Here is a 25,804-nt window from a genome sequence, read left to right on the forward strand (position 1 = left end):
AAGGTATCGCGCAGTTGCTTTCGACCCCTGTCAGTTTGGCGGGACCCTCTTTTTCTTCGGAAAGGGGTCAGCATGGGTGCGGTATCTCATCGCCAGATGATTACGACGGATGCCTCTCTCACCGGCTGGGGAGTGGTTTTCGAGGGCAGACCAGCGTGTGGGGTCTGGACCGGAGAGGCTCTCTCTTGGCACATAAACTGCCTGGAGTTAAGAGCCGTTTTTCTGGCTCTGCATCATTTCCTCCCTCTTCTGGAGGGTCACCATGTCATTGTCAGAACAGACAACATGGCAGTGGTTGCCCTAGACAGTGGTTGCCCTAGACAGGCATGCGCGTCACCTTCTCCTGTGGTCTCAGAGCAGATTCCTATCTCTAAGAGCGGTTCATGTCCCAGGGGTTCTGAACCTCGCAGCAGATTTTCTGTCGAGACAGAAACTCAGATCGGGGGAATGGATGTTGAACCGCAAGACGATGGCCCTGATCTGGGAGGTTTTTGGAGAGGCGGAGGTGGACCTCTTTGCATCTCAAGAGTCGTCCCAATGCCCGCTTTGGTTCTCCCTGAGTCCCCCGGCCCCATTGGGGATAGATGCGTTCGCTCACCCTTGGCCAACGCAGAATCTCTATGCCTTCCCGCCCATCAAACTGATCCAGGCGGTCTTGGCCAGAGTGAGAGAGAGCGGAGTCCGCCTCCTCCTGGTAGCTCCGTTCTGGCCATCTCAGCCATGGTTTTCGGAGCTAATTCCTCTACTGGAATCTTCCCCCTGGAGGATCCCGGTCAGGGAAGATCTGCTGTCCCAGCTACAGGGCAGGATATGGCATCCTCGCCCAGACATGTGGAAGCTGTATGTTTGGCCGATCAGAGGCCGTTAGCATTAAGCTCTGGTCTCCCAACTGATGTTCAGGAGACCATTGCGAGTGCTAGAGCCCCTTCTACATGGAGATTATATTCTTCCAAATGGAGGGTGTTTGAGACTTGGTGCTTAGCACATGATAGGAGCCCAGTTAACTGCCCTGCTGGTTCAGTACTGGAATTCCTGCAGGAGAAGTTTGCGGCTGGAGCAGCCGCTACCACTCTCAGAGTTTGTCGCGGCTATTGCAGCGCATAGGGAATCGGATGAGATTCCCCTGGGCAAATTAAGGTTAGTTTCTGCCTTTATGCGTGGGGTGAAGCGCCTGAAACCGGCTCGCTCCCCTAGAGTTCCCTCATGGGATCTTTCTGTTGTCCTAGAGGGTTTGACGAAAGCCCCCTTTGAGCCCTTGGAGTCGGCTCCGGAGAGGATTCTGACTCTCAAGGTTTCGCGTTTGTTAGCTTTGTCCTCATTAAAGCGGGTGGGAGACTTACAAGCTCTTTCTGTTAGCGAGTCTTGCTTGGACTTTGCCCCTGGCCTGGTCAAAGTTTCCTTGAGGCGAGACCAGGGTATGTCCCCAAGGTTCTTTCCTCAACTTTCCGTTCACAGGTAGTTAACCTTAACGCTTTCCACCCACCTCCATTTTCATCAGAGGAAGATAGGAAGCTTAACTTGCTCTGCCCAGTTCGTTCTCTTAAGATATATGTAGACCGTTCAGGCGGTTGGAGGAAATCTAACCAGCTTCTGGTTTGCTTCGGTGCTAGCCGCCGTGGGCTTGCTGCATCAAAGCAGAGGATTTCTCACTGGGTCACAGAGGCTATCTCGTTGGCTTACGGGGTGCGTGGCTTGCCTTCACCTCTTAGCATTAGAGCACATTCCACCAGAAGTGTAGCATCTTCTCAAGCTCTTTTCAGAGGAGCACTTTTGGAGGATATTTGTGTTGCGGCAGGCTGGTCTTCTCCGCACACTTTTGTAAGGTTCTATAGCTTGGATCTTGACATGACCCCGGATTCCCAGGTTCTTTCTGTTTGAACTCATTTCGGTCGTTGTCTCTTTTATCTACCAGTTATAAAAGCGCTCTAGCTTGGCGAGTTTGTTAGTCCGTTCCCACTGCGCTTTCCGCAGCGTTGAGTGAACCTATGAAAGAGAACGTCTCTGGTTACTTGCGTAACCTATGTTCTCTGAATAGGGAACGAGACGCTGCGTTAGCGGCCAAGCTCCTCGCGCTGCTGACAGTTTCTTTTCGGCAGAGAAATCTGAAGAGCAGATGGCGCGCGCGCGAATATGTAATGATGCGACATAAGAGCGTCGGGCGGAGCCATATCGCGCGGACGCCATCAGCCAATGAATTGGCGTGATTCTATAAGGCTTCAGACAATCGGCACATTCAGAGAATATCCCACTGCGCTTTCCGCAGCGTCTCGTTCCCTATTCAGAGAACATAGGTTACGCAAGTAACCAGAGACGATTTCATTACAATTTCACTTTTTTATACCTTTCTGTGCCATTTTTATAGAAAGGGAGCCTTTTTTTTTGGTCATGCATAGGTTTTTTTTTTTTTTTTTTTTTGAAGCTGACAAATTTCAAGTTCTCCCATTAGAAGGCTGGACTGTCTGTTTTTTGGTGTTCTGATAGGTTACAAAAAAAAAACATATTGCAATGAAGCAATCTTATTTTTAATGCTCAAACTTTGAGATGTGTGGGCTGGTTGTTGTTCCTGCGCCTTCTTTTCAATACTGAGGAGACCCTGAGGCTGAACAGCAGCTCAGAAGAGGAGAATACAATCAATGCCTGTGGTACATCTCCAGTGCTGTATACAACATAGGGATCTAGTGATACTAGTCACACTGATCCTCAACCACCCTATGCCACCCTTGTTACAGGCATTTCTGCCTCTATTGGTTAGTCGTCCAACTAATGCAAGGAACATCAATCCACCTGATTTCAAAAATGAGAGAAGATGCATGTGAGGTTTGAGGGATACTCTACTGGGACACAAACATCTCTTTTGTATCCACCTTTGATGATCAAAAGTGAGGTCCAGATGTTACTGATTATGCCGTCCCGCTTGAAGTTCTTGTTTGATTGTTGTCACCCAGGGCAATAGACACATACACAGAGGGCTCGCCCTCAAATGTGGATATTTAGGAGTATATGGGAGATGAGTTTTCGTGTCACTATGTCTGAAACCTCAATGAGAGCTGAATGAATCTGGCAACATACTGTACATCGCAGCATAAGACTCCAGGCCCTGAAGGCCTTTTGCTTAGAGGCATAGTAAGAAACAGCTGGATAGTACCTCTGGCTCAGTCACTAAGTTGCATGTTTATCGGTTTATCTGCTTAATTCAGAATAATTCTCTGGGCAGATGTTTCTTCTCAGTGCTGTAAACCTCATCCATCTCAATTAGTCTAGTCTGAACACATAACACAAGCAGTAATGAGGTATGGGCTAAACCAATAAACCATGCTTAACTGTGTAAATATGAAATGGTCAGAGCAGTGAATACTCACACCAAATGAAACTAGATTATGTGTATTTTGTTACCAGCCTGTCACTTATCTTTTAGAGCAACTCATCATAGCATTAACTGATAAATTGGATGTGTCAAAGTGAGCTACTGCTAGAATTTTAGTATTATTAGTTACACTGCTGTGAGGTAAAAATATATTCAGTGTAATTGAAAACCCTACATTTCGGTGTTTGTCATCTGAACTGTGTAAATATGAATAGTAATGCCTGTTAAATTATGTTGCATAAAAGTGAAGCTATAGATTGTGTAATTAAACTTGTTCTGGGTAACTGCACTGTACAACTCTTACGTCATCTGGGAAACATGTTTTGTGAACAAACATTTAACTTTACAGTACATTCTCAATCATATACATCTTTGAAATGTTCTAAATGTCAGGGGACGTTTTAGAGATGTATTACATCTGAGCAAGCGCCCTAAACAAACCCATCTTCCAGGGCACATCAAAACCATGGCAGTTTAGGGTTTTTTTTTAGGAATGAATACTTTTTATTCACATTAATGTATTAAACTCAAAAGTGACTGTAAAGACATGTATAATGTTTCAATAGTTTTCTATTTTTAAAAAAAGGTAGTCTTTTGAACTTTCTATTCATCAAAGAATCCTAGAAAAATGTATCATGATTAACACAAAAATATTAAGTTAATATTACTTTTTTTTCAACATTGATAAAAATAAGAAATGTTTTTGAGCACCAAATTTGCATATTATAATGATTTCTGAAGGATCATGTGACACTGAAGACTGGAGTAATGATGCTGAAATTTTAGCTTTGCATTCACAGGGAAAATATACAGTTCTTTTACGAGAGGTTATCTCGTATTGCGTAAGCTAGCTTACGCTACGGGAAAGATTAATCTTTTCTGACAAATTGAAGCCAAAAAATTATCCTATAATTTTGTATCCATTGTCAACGCAGTTCAGCTGCAGCAGACCATGAGCGGGCTAGCTAGCAGCTCATTGGTTCGCTCACAGAGAACTGCTTAAGCCTATGAGGAGACGCGAATGAACTCTCGGCCAATGAGAGTCTGACATGCTCTCATTACGTCAGAGCCCGCCGAAACGGGCGTGGTCAGAGAGTATATTACTGGCGTCCTAGGCTGTAAACTCTGATTTTTATCTCTTCAGCGAGGCTACACGCATCTGCTGATCCTGAGAGAAGCCGCCGTCGTCGAAAAGGCAACTCTAGCGAGCATCTGGGAGACTGAGGAAGCCGGCCGTCTTCGCCACCTTCAGCCGTCCTGCGAGCTAGCGCCATCCGACGGATTTGTATCCTTTTTACAAAAAGCTTCCTGTACATTTTGTATCTAAAAGAGCAGAGCGTCTTTTTAAAGATGTCTTGTAAATCTTCCTGCGGTTCTTGCCGCGCTCCCCTTGAGAATGGAGACCGCCACGTCATCTGCGCTCTCTGCCTCGGATTGGAGCACGCCGAGCTCGCCCTCGCCGATGGCGGCTGCGATCTCTGCGAAGACATGCCGTTGTCGACCCTGCGGGCTCGACTTCAGGCCACTGAAGATGCTTCCGCGCCGCCTCTGACTTCGCCGCGGAAGAAGAAACGCCGCTCTCAGAGGCCGCCGGAACCCCAGCCAGAAGCGTTCATCCCCCGGAGCCTGTCGCCTCCCGCTCTCCTTCTCCGCCGCTTCCGGACATACAGTTGCCGCCGAGTGGTCGCTCTGTCGCCTCCGATGACGCCGCGGACATCAAAGAAACATGTTCGCTTCTCGCCTCAGACAGTGAGGAATGGTCCGGTTCTTACGCCTCCTCGGCCCGAGAATCCTCCGGGACCCGCGCTGGAATCGAGGAGGAATTAGTGCGCCTCCTCTCACAGGCCGTCGAACGCCTCGGGCTCGATTGGTCCCCTCCCCCCGAGCAGACCATCAACTGTATGGACGGCAGCTACTTCCGCCAGCGCTCGACTCCCGCCACTAAACGGGCTGCGCCCTTCCTGCCGGAACTGCACGCGGAGCTCACGAAGTCCTGGAACGCCCCGCTCTCTGCTAGAACTCGTTCCAACTCTTCCACCCCGCTTCGCGTTGTGGACGGAGCCGCAGAGAAGGGTTATCTCTCCATTCCCCCTGTAGAGGACCTGGTCGCCGCACATCTGTGCCCGCCCTCCGCGAGATGGCGCTCATCACCTGTGCTCCCCTCTAAAGCCTGCAGAGCGACTTCAAGCTTTCACGCCTGCGCTTACTCAGCCGCCGGCCAAGCAGCCTCTGCACTTCACACCATGTCCGTCCTTCAGATACTACAGGGTGACATACTTCGGGAATGGGACGAGAGCGGAAAAAATCCCTCTTCAGTCGCGGATTTGAGGAGCGCCACGGACATTGCCCTTCGCGCCACAAAATCTGCTGCTCAAGCCCTGGGGAAATGCATGGCCGCCATTTGTGTCTCTGAGACACATTTGTGGCTCACACTCGCCGACATGAGAGATTCTGAGCGCGCCGCCTTTCTCAACGCCCCGCTCTCTCCATCCGGCCTCTTCGGATCTGCTGTCACGGGTATCGTGGACCGATTTTCCGAAGTGCAGAAAGCCTCCCAGGCCATGAATCTCTTTCTGCCTCGTCACGCTAGCTCCTCTGCAGGCCGCTCACGTGACTTGCCTCCTGCACGAGCCCCACCCCAGTGCCCAGCTCAGCACAGTCAGACTTCTCAGCGACGCCAGGGCGGCCGCCCTCGTTCTCGCTCTGACAGCCGCCACAGACCGCAGCCTCCTCGGGGGCCTCGGCCTAGGATCGCGCTGAAACCCGATCACTCGAAGTCTGCCTAGCACAGCTGAGAAAAAGACGGCGCTCTCCCGCCGCGGACGGACCGCCGTCAAAGTTTCGCCCTCTGTTAGTCCCCGCTCACGCGGCTACTACAGCAGTGTACTTCTGCCATTACCAAGCCGGTCTCCTTTCCCGCTTGCATGAGCACAAACGCCGTTTTCACGGCGACCCAGAGAAATCTCATAAAGAGCATAAAAGCCTCCTGTGTAGAAAATGTGCCCACAACACTGTGTTCACTCATACACAAAAGCACTTCAGTTCCCGTGTCTCACTCAGAGTCCACTCTCATAAAGCGGTTCCAACCCGCTCGAGTTTCAGAGTGCATAAGCGCGCACACGGGCTCGTGGGCCTCTGCTCACTCTGTTACACGGCCCATAAACTCCTATCCGAGTGTAAGTCCCGCTTTTATAAACACTATGAGCGTGCTCACGCATTCCGCCTTGTGCAGCGACGGGGACCATGTAGCCATTCACCCTCTAGCGTTACGCTTCAAAGCGTGGGAAGCTATTCCGGGAATTTCCCAGTGGGTGCTAAACACAATAAGGCTAGGCTATCGCTTACAGTTTCACCGCCGCCCTCCACGTTTTCGAGCGCGGCTAGAAACTATTGTGAACCCAGAAGCAGTGACGCTGCTCCGTTCAGAGATAGCAAAGCTATTGTGCAAAAGGGCTATAGAGAGAGTTCCTCTGTCTATGAGCGAGTCGGGGTTTTACGGCCGTTATTTTCTGGTTCCCAAGAAAGACGGCGGCCTCAGACCAATCTTAGACCTCAGATTTCTGAACAAAGTTCTCATGAAGAGACCGTTCAAAATGCTCACTATCTGAAAACTCCTCGCGCATGTGCGCCAGGGGGACTGGTTCATTTCACTAGATCTGAAAGATGCTTACTTTCAGATTCAGATAAATCCCCTTCACAGGCCATTCTTATGTTTCGCCTTCGAAGGCCAGGTTTATCAATACACCGTCCTTCCGTTCGGCCTATCCCTAGCACCCCGTACGTTCACGAAGTGCATGGATGTGGCGCTCGCCCCCCTGTGGAGTCAGGGGCTGCGAATACTGAACTATTTGGACGACTGGCTGATTTTGGCACAATCACAGAGAGAGCTACTGTCTCATCGTACAGTTCTCCTCGACCATCTGAAAGCTTTGGGCCTCTCTGTCAACTGGACAAAGAGCGCACTACAACCCAGTCAGACTATCTCCTTCTTGGTTATAGAGCTAGACTCGGTCACGATGACGGCTCGTCTGTCAACACAGCGCGCGCGCCGTGTTCAGCGTCTCGCCACATCTTTTCAGATGAACAGACTCACACCTCTGAAAACTTTTCAGAAGGCGTTGGGTTACATGGCCTCAGCCTCCGCGGTGCTCCAGCTGGGGTTACTGCGCATGCGCGCGCTTCAGCTCTGGTTGAAGAGCCGTGTGTCTCACCGTGCGTGGACCACGGGCCGCCAGCTGATAAAAGTAATGCAGACCTGTATCACAGCTCTGCAGCCATGGATTGTGACAGAATGGTTTCAGCGGGGCGTTTCCATGGGGACCCTTTCTCGCCGAAAAGTCATCTCGACAGACGCATCCAACACGGGTTGGGGTGCGGTCTGCGAGGGCTCACCGGCCTTCGGCCCCTGGTCAGCTCAGGAGAGCCTCCTCCACATAAACTGTTTGGAGATGCTGGCGGTCGAGAACGCGCTCACGCGCTTTCTTCCGCGCATTCACGGTCACCACGTGCTGATCCGTTCGGACAATATAGCCGTGGTCTCCTATCTAAACCGTCAGGGCGGAGTCAGATCCAGGAATCTCTTCCGGCTGACAGAACGCATCTTAGTTTGGTCTCAGTGTCACCTGCTCTCGCTCAGAGCGATGCACGTGCCGGGCCATCTGAACGACGGTCCAGACAGTCTGTCCAGGAACCCCATTCCCCCCGGGGAATGGTCTCTGCACACTCTTACAGTCCAAAAGCTGTGGCGAATATTCGGCAGAGCAGAGGTGGACCTCTTCGCCTCAGAAGAGAACACCCACTACCCAATATTTTTCTCAAAGAGCGAGGACGCGCTAGCCCAGACCTGGCCCAGCCGCCCGCTTTATGCATTCCCTCCGGTTTCTCTGCTACCACAGGTGCTTCAGAGAATCAGGGAAACACGCCATTCGGTGCTCCTCATAGCCCTGCGTTGAGAGGGTCAGACTTGGTTTCCAGAGCTCACTCAGCTGTCACACACAGCCCCGTGGCCCATTCCAGTCAGAGCAGATCTCCTCTCCCAAGCTCGCGGCACGATCTGGCATCCCCACCCAGAGCGCTGGGCGCTACATGCATGGGTGATCAACAACTACCCGTTGCTTTGCCAGAGGGAGTGTTAAACACGATCATGCAGGCTAGAGCGGCTTCTACTAGAAGGCTCTATGCGTCTAAATGGTCTGTGTTCTCTAAATGGTGCACCGACTGAAATTTGGACCCACGGTCATGCGAGGTTCCTTCCTTGCTAGTTTTTCTCCAAGAGATGTTGGACAAGGGCAGGTCCCCGTCCACTCTCAAGGTGTATGTGGCAGCCGTCGCAGCGTTCGTTGAACCCCGGCGCGGCCAGTCACTGGGCAAAGATGGCTTGGTCATCCGCTTCCTCAGGGGAGCTAGAAGGATGAACCCTCCACGCCCCCCTTTGGTGCCGATTTGGGACCTTTCCATAGTTCTCGAAGCTATGAAAGCCCCCCCATTCGAACCGCTAAACACCGTGGACCTCAAATACCTTTCGCTCAAAACAGTTTTTCTGCTCGCGCTCGCGTCAGTAAAACGTGTGGGAGACCTTCACGCGCTGTCCATTAGCGCTTCCTGTCTCGAGTTTGGGCCCAATGACTCCTTAGTCGTTCTCAAACTTAGACATGGTTATGTCCCAAAAGCGATTGGTACCCCGTTCAGGGCACAATTTATTTCCCTATCGGCTCTGCCTGCATCCGATAGCGAATCTGACTCTGATCTCCTGTGTCCGGTCAGGGCCCTGAGTTTATACATTACTCGCACTGCTCCGGTCAGACGATCCGAGCAGCTTTTTGTTTCGTTCGGTGGACTCTATCCAAATGGATAGTTGATGCCATTGCAGCCGCTTACGCATCAAAAGACCTGCCATACCCTCTGGGCATCAGGGCTCATTCCACTAGAGGCATGGCCTCATCATGGGCATGGTCCAGCGGAATTTCCATTCATGACATTTGTGTGGCAGCGGGATGGGCTTCCCCCTCCACCTTTGTCAGATTTTACAATCTGGAAGTTCCCGCCTTGCAGGCTAAACTACTAGCAGTCTAGTATGTTACAGCTCTTCTGGTTGAGCTGCACTATGGGGAGTTGTTCACACAGACCGGTTTCGCTTTGTCCCTCTCTATCATGTGCTTATGTACTACACAATCTCCGGCCCGCTCTGCTGGCCTTTGTCACATGTACATATATTTATTCCCACTCATAAGGGTTCCCTGGGGTCTCCCCTGGGACTCATAGTGGATGCTTAGCACGCACGGCGTTGACCAGGTGTTCCCGTAGCGTAAGCTAGCTTACGCAATACGAGAGAACCTCTCGTAAGAGAACGAATCGGTTACCTAACGTAACCTCGGTTCTCTCTAGATGAGGGAACGAGTATTGCGTTCCTGGCCGTGCTTGTGCTACTAGCGTTCTCGCTTCATTCTATGAAAACCAGAGTTTACAGCCTAGGACGCCAGTAATATACTCTCTGACCACGCCCGTTTCGGCGGGCTCTGACGTAATAAGAGCATGTCAGACTCTCATTGGCCGAGAGTTCATTCGCGTCTCCTCATAGGCTTAAGCAGTTCTCTGTGAGCGAACCAATGAGCTGCTAGCTAGCCCGCTCATGGTCTGCTGCAGCTGAACTGCGTTGACAATGGATACAAAATTATAGAATCATTTTTTGGCTTCAATTTCTCAGAAAAGATGAATCTTTCCCGTAGCGTAAGCTAGCTTACGCAATACTCGTTCCCTCATCTAGAGAGAACCGAGGTTCCCTTTCGTTGTCACTCCGAGTTCCGTCGGATGACGACGAATGGGGTTTCGCTTAGAAAGCCTATCGACTTCGAGTATACAAAACGAGCCAATGGAAAACAAATGCCATGGGTCTGCGGAATTTGCATGGCGCAACTCCGCCCCACCTCGTGGGAATAAAAGGAGAAAGCCGGCAATATGCAGATATGTTTTTGCTTCGGAGCCAAGATGTTCTCTTCACTCCTGCAGTCTATTCTCTGACTATCTTCGAGAATCTTCAAGACGAGCAGCTTCCAGTCGGTGTTGGTGTGATGGCGTGTTCCAGCGAGTTTCACATTCCTGCCTGCTGATCTGAACAGTTGTGTGCTTCTCCCTGGGCGCTTCAGCACTGCTGCAAGCTTTTCTCACACAAAAAGAGCGTGCACGCGGCGCGTCTTTTTAAAGACGATCTGCCCGTGCATTTCTGAGTGCGGTAGTCTGATAGATTCAGCTGATGGGCACGAGCGCTGTTTTGACGTGTTTGGGCTTCGATCACGTTCGAACAGCGCTCGCGGATGCGTCACGTTCTCTAAGGGGAACATGACCATCGCAATGTAACGGTCAAGACTCAATGAGCTCAACTGAGTGAGAGTCCCCTCATCCACACCCCAATCTATTTTCTCCACGTGAGAGAATACTTTGGCTGGTGGCCAGGGTGACCTGAGATGGCTGGTGTGGAACTAAACCGCCGATTAATATCCGTGGTCCACACCCCTCTCTTTAACATTGCAACCCGCGCGGTTCTGAATAAGTTAGCTGGTCAGAGCCGCGTCCAGAGGACGCCGGCGGGCCGGCATCTCATTCAGTTCCCCGGCTGATGAAATCATGTCTATCGCCGCGTCACAAGGTGAGCTGGAGTCCTTTGGAAGTGAGGGCTCGTCTATGTTGCCACTCTCGGGTGTGCAACATAGCGAGTCTGATCCAGAGTTGACAGCTATGCTTCCCGGGCCGCCGCGAGTATCGGGCATGTGTGGATTACTCTGCCATGTCTCGAGCACTCAAGGCTGTTGATTGGTTTTGGGGAGGCGAACCCAAAATCCTTTCTACCCGGATGTGCATGAAGAGGTTATGAGATCGTGAGAGTCTCCTTTGACTTTCGCGACTGCTCAGCAGCCTCTTCCACCTTCTCTGCCCTCGAGAGGCCGCGGCCATGGGTACACTGGGGTTCCCCCCGTGGAGTGTTCTGTGGCAGCACATCTGTGCCCCCACAGCGCCTCCACCTGGCGTGGCGACCCTAAGCACCCCTCCAATGCCTGTAGGTTTTTTGTCTACTCCGGTGGCAAAGACCTATAGAGCAGCGGACAGGCTGCCGTCTCACTGCATGTTATTGCCATCCTTCGGGGTGCTCAATGACATGCACGAGGGTAGGGCTGATTCAGGGCTCATCTAAGAGACTGCCTGCCGCCACCGACCTCGCTCTACGAGTGACGAAGGTGACCGAACGCTCCCTGGGTCAGGTGATGTCCACTTGTGTGGTCAGACATTTCTGGGTTAACCTGGTTGATATGCGCGAGGCTGAGCGAACCCGCTTCCTCAACTCCCCCATATCCCAGGCTGGCCCTTCGGCGGCGCGGCCGAGGACTCTGCCCAACAGTTCTCGGCCGCCCAGAAGCAGACTGAGGCTACCAAACACGTTCTGACCCCGCGGCCAGCTGCTGCCGCCGGCTCAGACGCCTCAGTCAGCTTGCCGCCGAACGCTCCCTCCTGCGACTTTCGCCCCCTCCCGCCCGGCCCCAGCAGCTCCGGGCCGCGCCGTGGAGGTGGTCGCAGGAAAGCGCCCCAGCCCGTACCAGCCCCGCAGCCTGCCAAATGCCAGGCAAAGCGGCGCTCCCGTTACGGGCAGCTCAGAGATGGGTTGCAGTTCTCCAGGAGGTGGTTGCAGGGCCACTCCTTTCCCCGGTGGAGGGCCGGGGGAGAACCTCTTTTTCCAGAGAGCTGACTTCCCATCTCTAAGCACACAGAGTTCTCGGACGACACGGTGCGCCGCCCCCGGGCCGTTCACCCCTCGTCCTCCTCTGTCCCAGAGCCGGATGACAGTGCGCGCCGTCCCCGGACCATGCCGCTCTCACCCTCCTCTGTCGCCAGACCCCTGGCAGAGCAGACCCCCGTGGAACGTTCGTCCTTCCCTGGTCTCCTCTGTCAGGACGCGGTCTATGACTGTACCCCCACACCGGGCCGCTAAGCCGTCCACGTCTGAGTCAGCCATACCGCCTCGCTGCTCCACCGACGGGAAGTCTGTGGTTCGCGTGACCCCGCTGGTACAGTCCTTGGGAGCCTGGCTAGAGCTTCCCAACCTGTCCCGCTGGGTCGCACGATCGATCAGGCTCGGCTACGCGATTCAGTTCGCGCGGTCTCCTCCCCGCTTCAGGGGAGTCCGCTCCACTATGGTCGGTGGCAATGCCCCTATCATGAGAGCGGAGGTTGCTACCCTGCTGGCGAAGGGTGCGATCGAGACTGTCCCTCCAACCGAAATGAGGACCGGCTTCTACAGCCCGTACTTCATTGTCCCGAAGAAAACCGGTGGGTTACGGCCAATCCTGGACCTGCGCGTTCTGAACCGCTCCCTTCACAGGCTGCCGTTCAAGATGCTCACCGCCAAACGCGTTTTCGAATGTGTGCGGCACCAGGATTGGTTTGCAGCGATCGACCTGAAGGACGCCTACTTTCATGTCTCCATCCTCCCTCGACACAGACCGTTCCTGCGGTTTGCTTTCGAGGGGCAGGCATATCAGTACGCAGTTCTCCCATTCGGGCTAGCCCTGTCTCCTCGCGTCTTCACGAAGGTCGTCGAGGCAGCCCTTGTTCCCCTCCGGGAACACGGGGTTCGCATTCTGAATTACCTCGACGACTGGCTAATTCTAGCTCACTCTCGAGATCAGCTTTGCGAACACAGGGACTTGGTGCTCCGCCATGTAGCCCGTCTGGGCCTTCGGGTCAACTGGGAGAAGAGCAAACTTTGCCCCGTGCAGAGGATCTCTTTTCTCGGTATGGAGATCGACTCGGTCGCCATATCCGCGCAGCTTACGAGCAAGCGCGCGCAGTCACTGCTGACTTGCCTGAGACAGTTCGAGGGCAAGAGTGCGGTTCCACTGAAACTTTTTCAGAGGCTCCTGGGGCATATGGCATCCGCAGCCGTGGCAACACCGCTCGGGTTACTTCATATGAGACCGCTTCAGCTTTGGCTTCGCGACCGAGTCCCGAGGTGGGCTCTCCGAGTACCAGTTACTCCGACCTGCCGTCAGACCTTCACCCCGTGGTCGAACCTCAGTTTTCTACGGGCCGGAGTGCCCCTGGAACGAGCTTCCCGGCATATTGTTGTAACGACAGATGCCTCTACCACGGGCTGGGGTGCCATGTGCAATGGACGTGCTGCCGCGGGCTCCTGGACAGGACCCCACCGCCTATGGCACGTCAATTGCCTCGAGTTGCTAGCTGTACAGCTCGCCCTGCGCCGCTTCCGAGCCATGCTCAGGGGCCAGCATGTACTAGTCCGTTCAGACAATACCGCGACCGTAGCGTACATCAACCGTCAAGGTGGTCTGCGCTCCCGCCGTATGTCGCAACTCGCCCGCCACCTCCTCTTGTGGAGTCAGAAGCATCTGAGGTCGCTTCGTGCCATTTATATCCCCGGAGCCCTGAACTGTGCAGCCGACGAGCTCTCACGGCTTCAGCCCCTCCCGGGAGATTGGCGACTCCATCCCCAGTCGGTTCAGCTGATTTGGGACCAGTTCGGGGACGCACAGATAGATCTGTTTGCCTCTCACGACTCGACCCATTGCGCCCTGTATTATTCCCTGACCGAGGGCATGCTCGGCACGGATGCACTGGCGCACAGCTGGCCGCGGGGCCGCAAATATGCGTTCCCCCAGTGAGCCTTCTTGCGCAATTCCTGCGCAAGGTCAGGGAGGACGAGGAGCAGGTCAATCTGGTCGCGCCGTACAGGTACACCCGGACCTGGTTCTCCGAACTCATACTCCTCGCGACAGCACCTCCTTGGCCAATTCCTCTGAGGAAGGACCTCCTTTCTCAGGGACGGGGCACCCTATGGCACCCTCGTCCCGATCTTTGGAACCTCCACGTGTGGCTCCTGGACGGGACGAGGCAGGTTTGAGTACCCTACCACCAGCGGTGGTGGCTACCATCACTTCCGCTAGAGCGTCGTCCACGAGACACGTCTATGCGTTGAAGTGGAACCTCTTCGTCAACTGGTGCTCTTCTCACCGAGAAGACCCCCGGAGATGTTCGGTCAGTGTCCTGCTTTCCTTTCTTCAAGAGGGGTTGGAGCGAAGGCTGTCTCCCTCCACCCTCAAGGTCTATGTTGCCACTATTGCCGCACATCATGACCCGATAGAAGGTAAGTCTGTGGGAAAGCATGACCTGATCATCAGGTTCCTGAGGGGTGCAAGGAGACTGAATCCTCCTCGCCCTCCTCTCGTACCCTCTTGGGACCTCACAGTGGTCTTAACTGCCCTGCGCAGCGCTCCCTTTGAGCCTTTGCAGTCAGTCGAGCTTAACTTCCTGTCAATGAAGACAGCGCTTCTGACCGCATTGGCCTCCATCAAGAGGGTAGGGGACCTGCACGCATTCTCCGTTGACGAAGCGTACTTGGAATTCGGGCCGGGTTACTAACGTTACTAACGTCATTACTTTTTCCAGTAACAAGTAATCTAATTGATTACTCTTCTCATCTTAATTACGCCGTTCCCGTTACTGCCAAAAAATGCGGCGCGTTACTATAACTGATGAAGCTGGGTTTTTTTTTTCATCAGACCAACTAGATCTCTGAGCGAGAGGCAAATACTTTTTTTACTGTTCTTCCTTGGTTAGTGGGCAGAGCACGAGACAAGCGCATAAATGCTGACGACTGAGGTAGAGTAAAATGTCATTGTAAGCCAATCAGAGGTAGAGTTGGGCGGGTGTTCGAAAGCACGCATAGTAGTAGTAGGCATTCGGCACTTTTGACTCAGCTCACTGAAAAGAGCCGGCTCTTTTGGCTCACAAACGGCTCTTTAAATGACTTTGACTATAATATTTATTTATTTTTTTACATAATTATTTCATTTCTATAGGCTAAATTTGTAAAAATAGAGTCGGCTCTTCAGATATGCGAGCCAGCTCCCGACGTTCACCTAAAAGAGCCGGCTCTTAGAGTCGCCTCATTCGCGAATCGCGAACGACCCATCAAAAGCTCATTCGCGAACGAGTCGATCCATCATCACTAACGGCTAACGCTCATGAATTGCGAACGACCCATCATAACGCATAGTCGGACAGGACAGGACACACAATGAACAACACAAGCAAGCCAGTCAGTCAACGAGAGACAGGTATGGCGACGAGCTTAACAAGCTTAATTTAAATTTGCCCAGTTGTGGCCTGTTGAGGGGCAATAAATATCAAAAGTTCCAAAACATCTATTGTGTTATTTGCATTGATCCACTATATAAACATAATATCTACATGGCATTTGATTGGAGGCTAGTCTCACTTTGTCCCACAGCAACATTTTTTTTTTTTTGATGTGTGTACAATGTTTCATGTTTCTGTTAATAATGTATTGTATTAACCCTTTAGGCGCCAGAGGTTTTTTCCTAAAACGTTCGATTTTGACATTTTAATTTCAAAAGACTATATCTTAAAAGTGATAAAAGATAGAGACTTTCTGTAAATTAGAGAAATATTAAGGATGACCCAAAGTTTATGTAGGGATTATATTTTCCCATCTAATTAGCATATTATGACGTCATATGGTGGTGGCAATCTTGGATTATAGAATTTTCATGAAAAGTCACATGTTTAAATGATAAAATGCAGCACGTCTTTCCCCCCAAAATGTCCATCACCTTCTGTATGCTATATTGCACAATACTGAATGCTCTGGTATATAGTAAGTACTAAACAAACTGTGTAAATCATTACTAATAAATGGTAGAAACAAACCGAATGCATGTAGTGGTTGGCCTTTTGCTGTAGAGATTTTCCATTTACTAAATACAGTAGGCACTCTAATTCCATGTATGGGGCACATATATATTATTCATATGACATACAAACACAAGTAGACAAGACCTGTTTAGTTCAAACGCTCACTCGCACAGATCATGAGTGACATGATACGAGCAGCGCGGCCAGATCTGCCTCGCGCGCGCGCCGAGTGTGCGGAGCTCGGACTACTGTCATTGTCATTGCGACTCCTCACCCTGCCTCCACGTTGCCTCCTAACTGTCCTATGAATACTTCAACCTCGTCTAACATACCCAGTGGTATTAGACAAAGTCTCCACCACAATACTGTCGCCGTGATTGCGGAAAGGATCTGATAACATGGCTCACTCTCACACTAGCTCCGCTTTTGATCGCACTGATTCAATGCGCTCTAACTCGAACATTTTGTATAAAAACATGACGTTTTTTTGATTCGGGGATGAAGTATGACATGTCAGCCATCCAGTGGAGGGGAGGTTGAACGAAATTTGACACCCAATTTGACAAAATCGGCCGTTTTATTCAGTCCCGCATCTTGTCGAGTAAACTCGACCGTGGCGCCTAGAGGGTTAAGTGTCCATTTCATTATAATATTCAGATTTATCATAAATAATTGAACATGCACATGTATTGTAAGTTCCGTTAAAGAGGGGTAGAGGTGGGGTCACATTTGAGCATTTAAAATTTAATTTTACTTGAAAGTAACGCAATAGTTACTTTCTTAAGTAACTAGTTACTTTTAAAATTTGTAACTGAGTAACTAATTTAGTTACTTTTTGGAAGTAGTAACTAGTAACTGTAACTAATTACTTTTTAAAAGTAACTTGCCCAAAACTGCCTACCACTCCCTTCCGGGACCAGGTGGTGAACCTGCAAGCGCTGCCCCCGGAGGAGGCAGACCCAGCCTTGGCACTGCTCTGTCCAGTACGTGCTCTTCGCATCTATGTAGACAGAACGCAGTGTTTCAGGACCTCAGACCAGCTCTTTGTCTGTTATGGTGGGAAGCTGAAGGGAAAGGCTCTCTCCAAGCAAAGGTTGTCTCACTGGATAGTGGACGCCATTGCTTTGGCATACCAGCAGCAAGGTCGACCGTGCCCCCTTGGTGTGACCGCCCACTCCACCCGGAGTGTCGCGTCCTCTTGGGCTTTAGCGCATGGCGCCTCGCTAATAGACATCTGCAGAGCTGCAGGCTGGGCGACACCTAACACATTCGCCAGATTTTACAATCTCCGAGTGGAGCCAGTCTCCTCCCGTGTACTGTCTTTTTCAAGCTAACATGGGATCCGTTAGACGTCTTCGCTTGCTCGCCATGCCACTCCTCGGACTGGATACGTGCGATATTCTCCTCAGGGGAGCTTCCCCGAAAGCCCTGAGCTCCTCCAGCACTGCGGACGGCGCCAGTGTCTATTGCCTGCGCGTCGGCTAGGTGCCTGCCGTGTGCATGGTACCTCCTCTGAGCTACCCCCACATGTGTATTTCAACTGTAAGCCTCTTTGAGCATGTGTCTTTCCCTCGGCAAGCCACCTTGCCACCCCTGGGGTTGAAATATTCCACCTGCGGCTGGACACCCCAGTGATTCCCCATATGCATCCCTCGGGTCATATGTGTATTTTTAAGTCCCCCCCCCTCTGGGTTGGCAGTAATTGCATACTTCCCTAGAAGATCTGGGATATGCTCCCCAGTGTACCTTGGTATTCCTGTGTTAAATAGGAGTCCTTCGTCCGTGCTAGTCTCACGACAGGGATCTCAGATTTACGCAGGGCACTGGAAGACAGCTGAGAAGTGGCGTGATTAGACTGGTATCCCCATTCGTCGTCATCCGACGGAACTCGGAGTGACAACGAAAGGGAACGTCTCGGTTACGGATGTAACCCTCGTTCCCTGAGTAGGGAACGGAGACGTTCCGTCTGCCTGCCACTTCCGCTGTACCGCTGGAACAGCCGAGTTCAGTCTTGGCTCCTCAGCGAAGAAACATATCTGCATATTGCCGGCTTTCTCCTTTTATTCCCACGAGGTGGGGCGGAGTTGCGCCATGCAATTTCTGCAGACCCATGGCATTTGTTTGCCATTGGCTCGTTTTGTATACTCGAAGTCGATAGGCTTTCTAAGCGAAACCCCATTCGTCGTCATCCGACGGAACGTCTCCGTTCCCTACTCAGGGAACGAGGGTTACATCCGTAACCGAGACGTTACGTTAGGTAACCGATTCGTTTTTCTGAATTACTCACACATCAGTAAAAAAAACTCTAAATGAAAAGCATGTTACAGTACACTCAAAAGAGTCATTCCTTAATTATGTCAAATATTTGTGTTGGGTCCGGCCTGAGAACTTGTTCAACATCACAGGCAGTGTTGTCTCTTGCCAGGCAAAGGGGAAAACGCTCTGCTGTGCCAGATCCAGATCCTTGCTCTATCTCGTCCTCATCCTCTTCCTCCTTAGTGTGGAATGTGTTTTAGTGAGTGAGAATGTGTTTAGAGTTTTGCAAAAAGAGTGCTTTGAGTGTCTAACTACCTGCACTTGTTTAGGGTTTTACAAAAAGAGTGAATTATTTGACAAATTGTTTTAGGCCTTGTTTCAGGGTATGCGGTTTAGTGTTTTAGCAATTTAGAAAAACTGTAAAATAGAAAAACGTTATTTTAAATTTAATAATATTTGACAATAACTGTTTTTATTGTATTTTTCATCAAATAAATGTAGCCTCGGAGAGAGGAAACTTGTTTTTTTTAAACATTTTTAACAACCAAGACAATAGTTTTCTAAGGACGTCATCTACTGTAGGTGTTGTTCACTTGCTGTATAATTAACACTGAGTGATGAGAGTGATGAGATAGTTAGTCGATTGGCCTCACTCAATGGCTGGCTGTCTAAGTGATGTTCCGCAAAATAATATAGAATTCATAACGAATTGGAAAAGTTTTTGGGGCATACCTGACCTGTTGAAAAGAGATGGTATTCATCCCTCCTGGGATGGTGCTGCTCTTCTCTCTAGTAATTTGGCTCATCGATAAAACATGACAAGTTGGGCACCAGGAAGCAGACAGACTGGCTTAACCGGGAACTGGGAACACTTCCCTTAAATCCTGATGTACTCGTTACATCATAAGAAGAATGGCATCTACGCTAATTTTAGTGTCTTTGTTTATCCCGAGGTTTTCCCACAGCCTGCCGGATCCAACTAGCCTCTCCCTATGGAGGATCCCTATTCAACTCTACAGATGAAGCGTTGTGGAAATTAGGGTTCACGTACCAACCCCGTAGTGATAAAATAAAATAAAATTCTGTATCAAAATTTATTGGCAAGACAAGTAGTTTGTTTAGGCATGGTTTGTAGGGAATTACAAACCTGCGCACATATATTCAAACACGCATAACTATAGAATCAATTCTTAATGCGCATGTGAACGCCATCAGCGTTCTCACAGGTTCGCGGACAGAGTACACAGCTTCATTACTTGAGTAAAAGTAAAGATGTCCCTTGCTAAATTTTACTTAAGTACAAGTAAAAGTACTACAGTCAGATGTCTATTTAAGAAAAAGTACTGAAGTACTTGTTTTTAAAAGTACTTGAGTGTCAAGAGTACAAGAGTACATTTTCTAAATATTGCATTACTACTGCCACAGTGCTTATGTCACAAGGTGACGAACTAGAGACGGAACTAAACAGTCCGCGGAGGGATGTTTCCACCCGGAGCGGTTTCAACCGAACACCAAGCCAGCCTCGGATGCGTCGCTACCATAGTAACAGCAGCCGCTGATGGCAAAGTGACAGCAGGTGCGGCGCATTAAGCGACTGTGTGATGATTGTGACACGCCGCCTTTAGGAACAGATAAAAGCAAAGCTTTGAGAGACCGTGGGGGTGGTGTGGGATTGCTGTGGCGTCCTAACTCTTTTTCTTGCTGAGGTGGGCTGAGAGATTTCTGTGGGACAAATTGGCTGGTGAGATCGATCCGTGGAAAGGGATCCGCTACGAAGAACTGGGTGGCGGAGAAAAGAGAGGCAGAGGGCGAAGTCATCTATAAAATATGATCGAGTCCACTTACCGGGGTGAAGATAAGTACCAACCTTCTACTGGCTGTATTACATGTGATTTACACACAAAGATATTATATATTTGGAGAAGTGACAGAAAAAGGAGTCCAGACGCCTGAAGGAGAAGACCGCTGTTGTGACTAGTGATTGTAGTCGCTAAATTCTTCCGTCTTTCTGCCCCCGCTGTCCAGAGCAAGGAGGTGGGCCGTGGCCTTAAATTGCACGGAGTGGATGAGAGTGACGTGTGTTAATGCTGTGTTTCACCGGGTGTGGTTGAAGTGAAGTTACTGCAGGCTTACTGTACAGAATTATGTCACGTGCCCATCGGTCTTGCCTTGTGTTACAGTTCGGAGCTTTCTGAGGGAGAGATTAAGTGACAGTGGATTTTAAGCCTGCTGACGTTAGGAGCTTGTCGACTGTCTGGATTTACCCATCTGCCAACTGGTCAACGTTCTCGCCATCCCTCTGAGCCTTCTGCTCTTGACGTATTTGGAAGAACCAACTGTACTTGGAGTGCTCACTTGCTGTCCAGCCGACGCCCCTTCACAGCTGTAAGCTTGCTGCACTTGACGTATTGGGAAGAACCAACCGTACTTGGAGTACTCCCTTGCTGCCCAGTCGACGCCCCTTCACAGCTGTAAGCTTCTGCATCTGTTATCTTGGGAGGCAACCAACCGTACTTGGAGTACTCGCTCGCTGTCTAGTCAACGCCCCTTCTACAACTGTAAGTCCTCCGCACTGGATATACTGCGAATAACCAACCGTACTTAGAGTACTTACCTGCTGTCCAGTCGACGCCTCCCTCACCGCCGTGAGCCTTCTGCACCTGACGTATTGGGAAGAACCAACTGTACTTGGAGTACTCACTTGCTGTCCAGTCGACGTCCCCCTTCACAGCTGTAAGCTTCTGTACCTGCTGTACTGGGAAGAACCAACTGTACTTGGAGTGCTCACTTGCTGTCTAGTCGACACCCCCTTCACAGCCGGAAGCCTTCCGCATCTGACGTATTGAGAAGGATCAACTGTACTTGAAGTACCTACTTGCTGTCCAGTCGACGCCCCCTTCACAGCCGTGAGCCTTCTGCACCTGACGTATTGGGAAGAACCAACTGTACTTGGAGTACTCACTTGCTGTCCAGTCGACGCCCTCTTCGCAACCGTAATTCCTTCTGCATCTGATATACGGGGAAGAGAGTCAGCCGTGCTTGGAGTACTTACCTGCTGTCTAGTCGGCGCCTCCCCCACAGCCGTGAGCCTTCTGCACCTGAGAGACTGAGAAGAGTCAACCGTACTGAGAGTACTCACCTGTTGTCCAGTTAATGCCCTTCCGCATTCAAGGTATGCACTGCCGTTGAGGAGTGGCATTCCCCTGCAGCTCGTTGGATTCTGAGAAAGAAGTTTTAAATTAGGATTTACAAATTGTCTTAAGTCAATAAAGCCGTTTAACTTCTTATTCCCTTTGTCTGCTTGGTTTCTGGTCTGCTCCTTAGTGATACTGATGTTCTAAGGCAGTGGTTCCCAAACCTGTCCTGGCGACCCACCAACACTGCAGGTTTTCTTTGTCTCCTAATCAAACACACCTGATTCAACTCATTAGCTCATTAACCCATGTGATAATGAGCTGATGAGTTGAATCAGGTGTGTTTGATTAGGGAGACAAAGAAAACCTGCAGTGTTGGTGGGTCGCCAGGACAGGTTTGGGAACCACTGTAAGGGAAGGGTGTAGACCGAGTCGACCCTCCCGACCTGTGACACTTACATTTATGTACAGAAACGTCCTACATGGAGTTATAAAAAAAAATATTAATACCTTGGAGAATGTAAAAGGAATTGAAAGTAAAATAAAGTCATTTTCATCTTTGTACCATGTTGCTTTAATCCGCAAGTTGGAGGATGAATTTTTGTAGGCGGTGATGAAGTTCTGTTTCGGTAAACACAGCAAACACTTGAAGCGAAAACTATCATTAACTTGTTCAGAAAATTGAAATAGTCTAGCGAGGTGGGGCCACGGGTTGGTACATTCACGGGATAGACCTGCTGCGTCTTCATCCATTGTTTCGTCCATGGTTTCGTCTTTTATCTAAATCTGACCATGGAGTGATTAATGATAGGCTGTCCCAATCAGTGGCGCCTGCACAATCCAATCACGTTTGAGAGGGAAACAACAAATTGAGGGTTTCCGAGATTTTTTTTTTTTTTTTTTTTTTTTTAGAAGTAACGGGTACTCACGGTTATGGATAGAAATGTAGCGGAGTAAAGAGTACAATATTTGCCTCTCAAATGTACTTGAGTAAATTCATGAGTACTCCCCAAAAATGATACTCGAGTAAAGTACAGATCCCTCAAAATTGTACTTAAGTTCTGTACTCAAGTAAATGTACTCCGTTACTGTCCGGCTCTGTTCGCGTTTAAAGTCTGTTTAGAGAGAACGGTGTCATCTTAGCGGCCCCTTATTTAATAACAAATGATAATTTCAACGGAAGTGAATCAATCAAAACTAACTTTAGCTGGAAAATAACAGTATTCAAGAATCGCTCTAAAACCAAACCAATCTCTGTTACCTTAAATTATAATAAGTTTATCTCTGTAAAGCTGCTTTGAAACAATCTACGTTGTTAAAAGCGCTATATAAATGAGGATGACTTTACTTGACTTGACTGAGTATTCTCACATTTGACTCATTTGATGTACAGCTTTTTGCACACTGTGTAGCTGGGAAGTACACATATCTGGACATGGGGTAGATTACTTACAGCAATTATATTGATGCACCAAACCAGAGCCAATGAGAAATAAATCCAAGTTTGTCATTGCAGATAATCACCTTTGAGTGAAGGGGAGCAGAGTAATCATTTTTATGTTAAAGAACTGCGAGCTAAACATTCATCACATGCTGTCAGGCTGTAGCATGCGTAATCAACTCAGCTGTGAGGAGACAGCATACATTTCTTTTAAAACATTCAGACTACAGTAAAGTTCAGCTTCTCTTTTTTGGTGATTCTATTGCCTGATGCAATGAGTATAAAAGGCTTTCACTTGCTCTCATATACATTTGAAATGTTTAACGAATTTGTGTGTGTGTTTGTTCTGTTCATATTATCCTGGAGTAGAACATTTATAGGCTTCAAAACTGTTATTTTAGTACTTATCAAAGTTTCAGATGGTAAATTCCAACATTACAGAAAATGAGCTTTCTAAATTCCACAAAATATATCTGTGTGGTTTGTCAGAATAGTAACACGAAGCACAGCCTATAGTACATACATTCTCTCTTCAAACAAAGACAGAGATGCAAGAGGCGAGCAGAGAGAGAGAGAGAGAGAGAGAGAGAGAGAGAGAGAGAGAGAGAGAGAGAGAGAGAGAGAGAGAGAGAGAGAAGAGGAGGGAGATTGGATGAGGGTATGAGGTCTGGTAGGATTATAGCGTGCACTTGTGTGTGTGTGTGTGAGAGAGAGAGAGAGAGAGAGAGAGAGAGAGAGAGAGAGAGAGAGAGAGAGAGAGAGAGAGAGAGAGAGAGAGAGAGCGAGAGAGAGATATCTAGCATCTTATACTGGCACACGGTGCAGTTTGGCTCCTAAAAGAACCTCTATGTGTGCCTTTCTTCATCCTTTTCTTGCTCGACAGCATCGTGCTTTTCTTTGTTCCTCAACTCTGTTACTTTCTGCCAAGAATATTTAACAAGTCCAAAATAGGAATATAGCTGGTCTAATATCTGGATTGGATTGCTTGTATCAGAACCAATACTTTTTAGAACTTTTTAAAGGATCTGTATCAGTCAGATGTGACCGATGTAAATCCAATACTGCGAGTGTTTGTCATGCTCGATACTTTCAAACTTGGGTGAAGACTGTTAAAGAACACCATATACACTCACCTAAAGGATTATTAGGAACACCTGTTCAATTTCTCATGAATGCAATTATCTAATCAACCAATCACATGGCAGTTGCTTCAATGCATTTAGCGGTGTGGTCCTGGTCAGGACAATCTCCTGAACTCCAAACTGAATGTCAGAATGGGAAAGAAAGGTGATTTAAGCAATTTTGAGCGTGGCATGGTTGTTGGTGCCAGACGGGCCGTTCTGAGTATTTCACAATCTGCTCAGTTACTGGGATTTTCATGCACAACCATTTCTAGGGTTTACAAAGAATGGTGTGAAAAGGGAAAAACATCCAGTATGCGGCAGTCCTGTGGGCAAAAATGCCTTGTTGATGCTAGAGGTCAGAGGAGAATGGGCCGACTGATTCAAGCTGATAGAAGAGCAAATTTGACTGAAATAACCACTCGTTACAACCGAGGTATGCAGCAAAGCATTTGTGAAGCCACAACACGCACAACCTTGAGGCGGATGGGCTACAACAGCAGAAGACCCCACCGGGTACCACTCATCTCCACTACAAATAGGAAAAAGAGGCTACAATTTGCAAGAGCTCACCAAAATTGGACAGTTGAAGACTGGAAAAATGTTGCCTGGTCTGATGAGTCTCGATTTCTGTTGAGACATTCAGATGGTAGAGTCAGAATTTGACGTAAACAGAAAGAGAACATGGATCCATCATGCCTTGTTACCACTGTGCAGGCTGGTGGTGGTGGTGTAATGGTGTGGGGGATGTTTTCTTGGCACACTTTAGGTCCCTTAGTGCCAATTGGGCATCGTTTAAATGCCCCGGCCTACCTGAGCATTGTTTCTGACCATATCCATCCCTTTATGGCCACCATGTACCCATCCTCTGATGGCTACTTCCAGCAGGATAATGCACCATGTCACAAAGCTCGAATCATTTCAAATTGGTTTCTTGAACATGACAATGAGTTCACTGTACTAAAATGGCCCCCACAGTCACCAGATCTCAACCCAATAGAGCATATTTGGGATGTGGTGGAACGGGAGCTTCGTGCCCTGGATGTGCATCCCACAAATCTCCATCAACTGCGAGATGCTATCCTATCAAAATGGGCCAACATTTCTAAAGAATGCTTTCAGCACCTTGTCGAATCAATGCCACGTAGAATTAAGGCAGTTCTGAAGGCGAAAGGGGGTCAAATACAGTATTAGTATGGTGTTCCTAATAATCCTGTAGGTGAGTGTAATTGCATAACTGGATGAAATGTCATTCTTCATTGTGCATAATTTGAACTGCTTTGTCAATTTACAGCTGCATTGTCACTGTTGTTTTTGAATCTGACATGTGTACTGCTTTTAAATGTATTTTTGTGGTTTAAATTGGTTTAAATTTAAGTGGTTTAAATTTATGCGGAACTTTTTATTTATCATGAATTATTGGCTAAGACATTTACTGGGACAAAAATAGGAACGAGTGTTTCATTGTTGTGGAGAAGTGAGACAGGAAAAGAACATGAAACTGAAATAAGTACATGCCATAAGTATTTGTACCCTTAACTCACTATAGTTAAAACACCTTTATAGCCTCAAATCTTTTTGGGTACGATGTGACAAATTTTGCACATCTGCATTTGGCGATTGAAAATTCCATGTGGGTTTTCATGTGTATTCACTGAGGAGAGGCTTGAGTCTGAGCACTTTGCCATAAAGCCCAGATCGGTGGAGTGTTGCAGTGATGTTTGTCCTGGTGTAAATTTCTCCCATATCCATACATGATCATGAAGCT

This window comes from Rhinichthys klamathensis, unplaced genomic scaffold (genome assembly GCF_029890125.1).
Source record: "Rhinichthys klamathensis goyatoka isolate OS25496 unplaced genomic scaffold, OSU_Roscu_1.1 h1tg000161l_1, whole genome shotgun sequence".
NCBI classification, from domain to species: domain Eukaryota; kingdom Metazoa; phylum Chordata; class Actinopteri; order Cypriniformes; family Leuciscidae; genus Rhinichthys; species Rhinichthys klamathensis.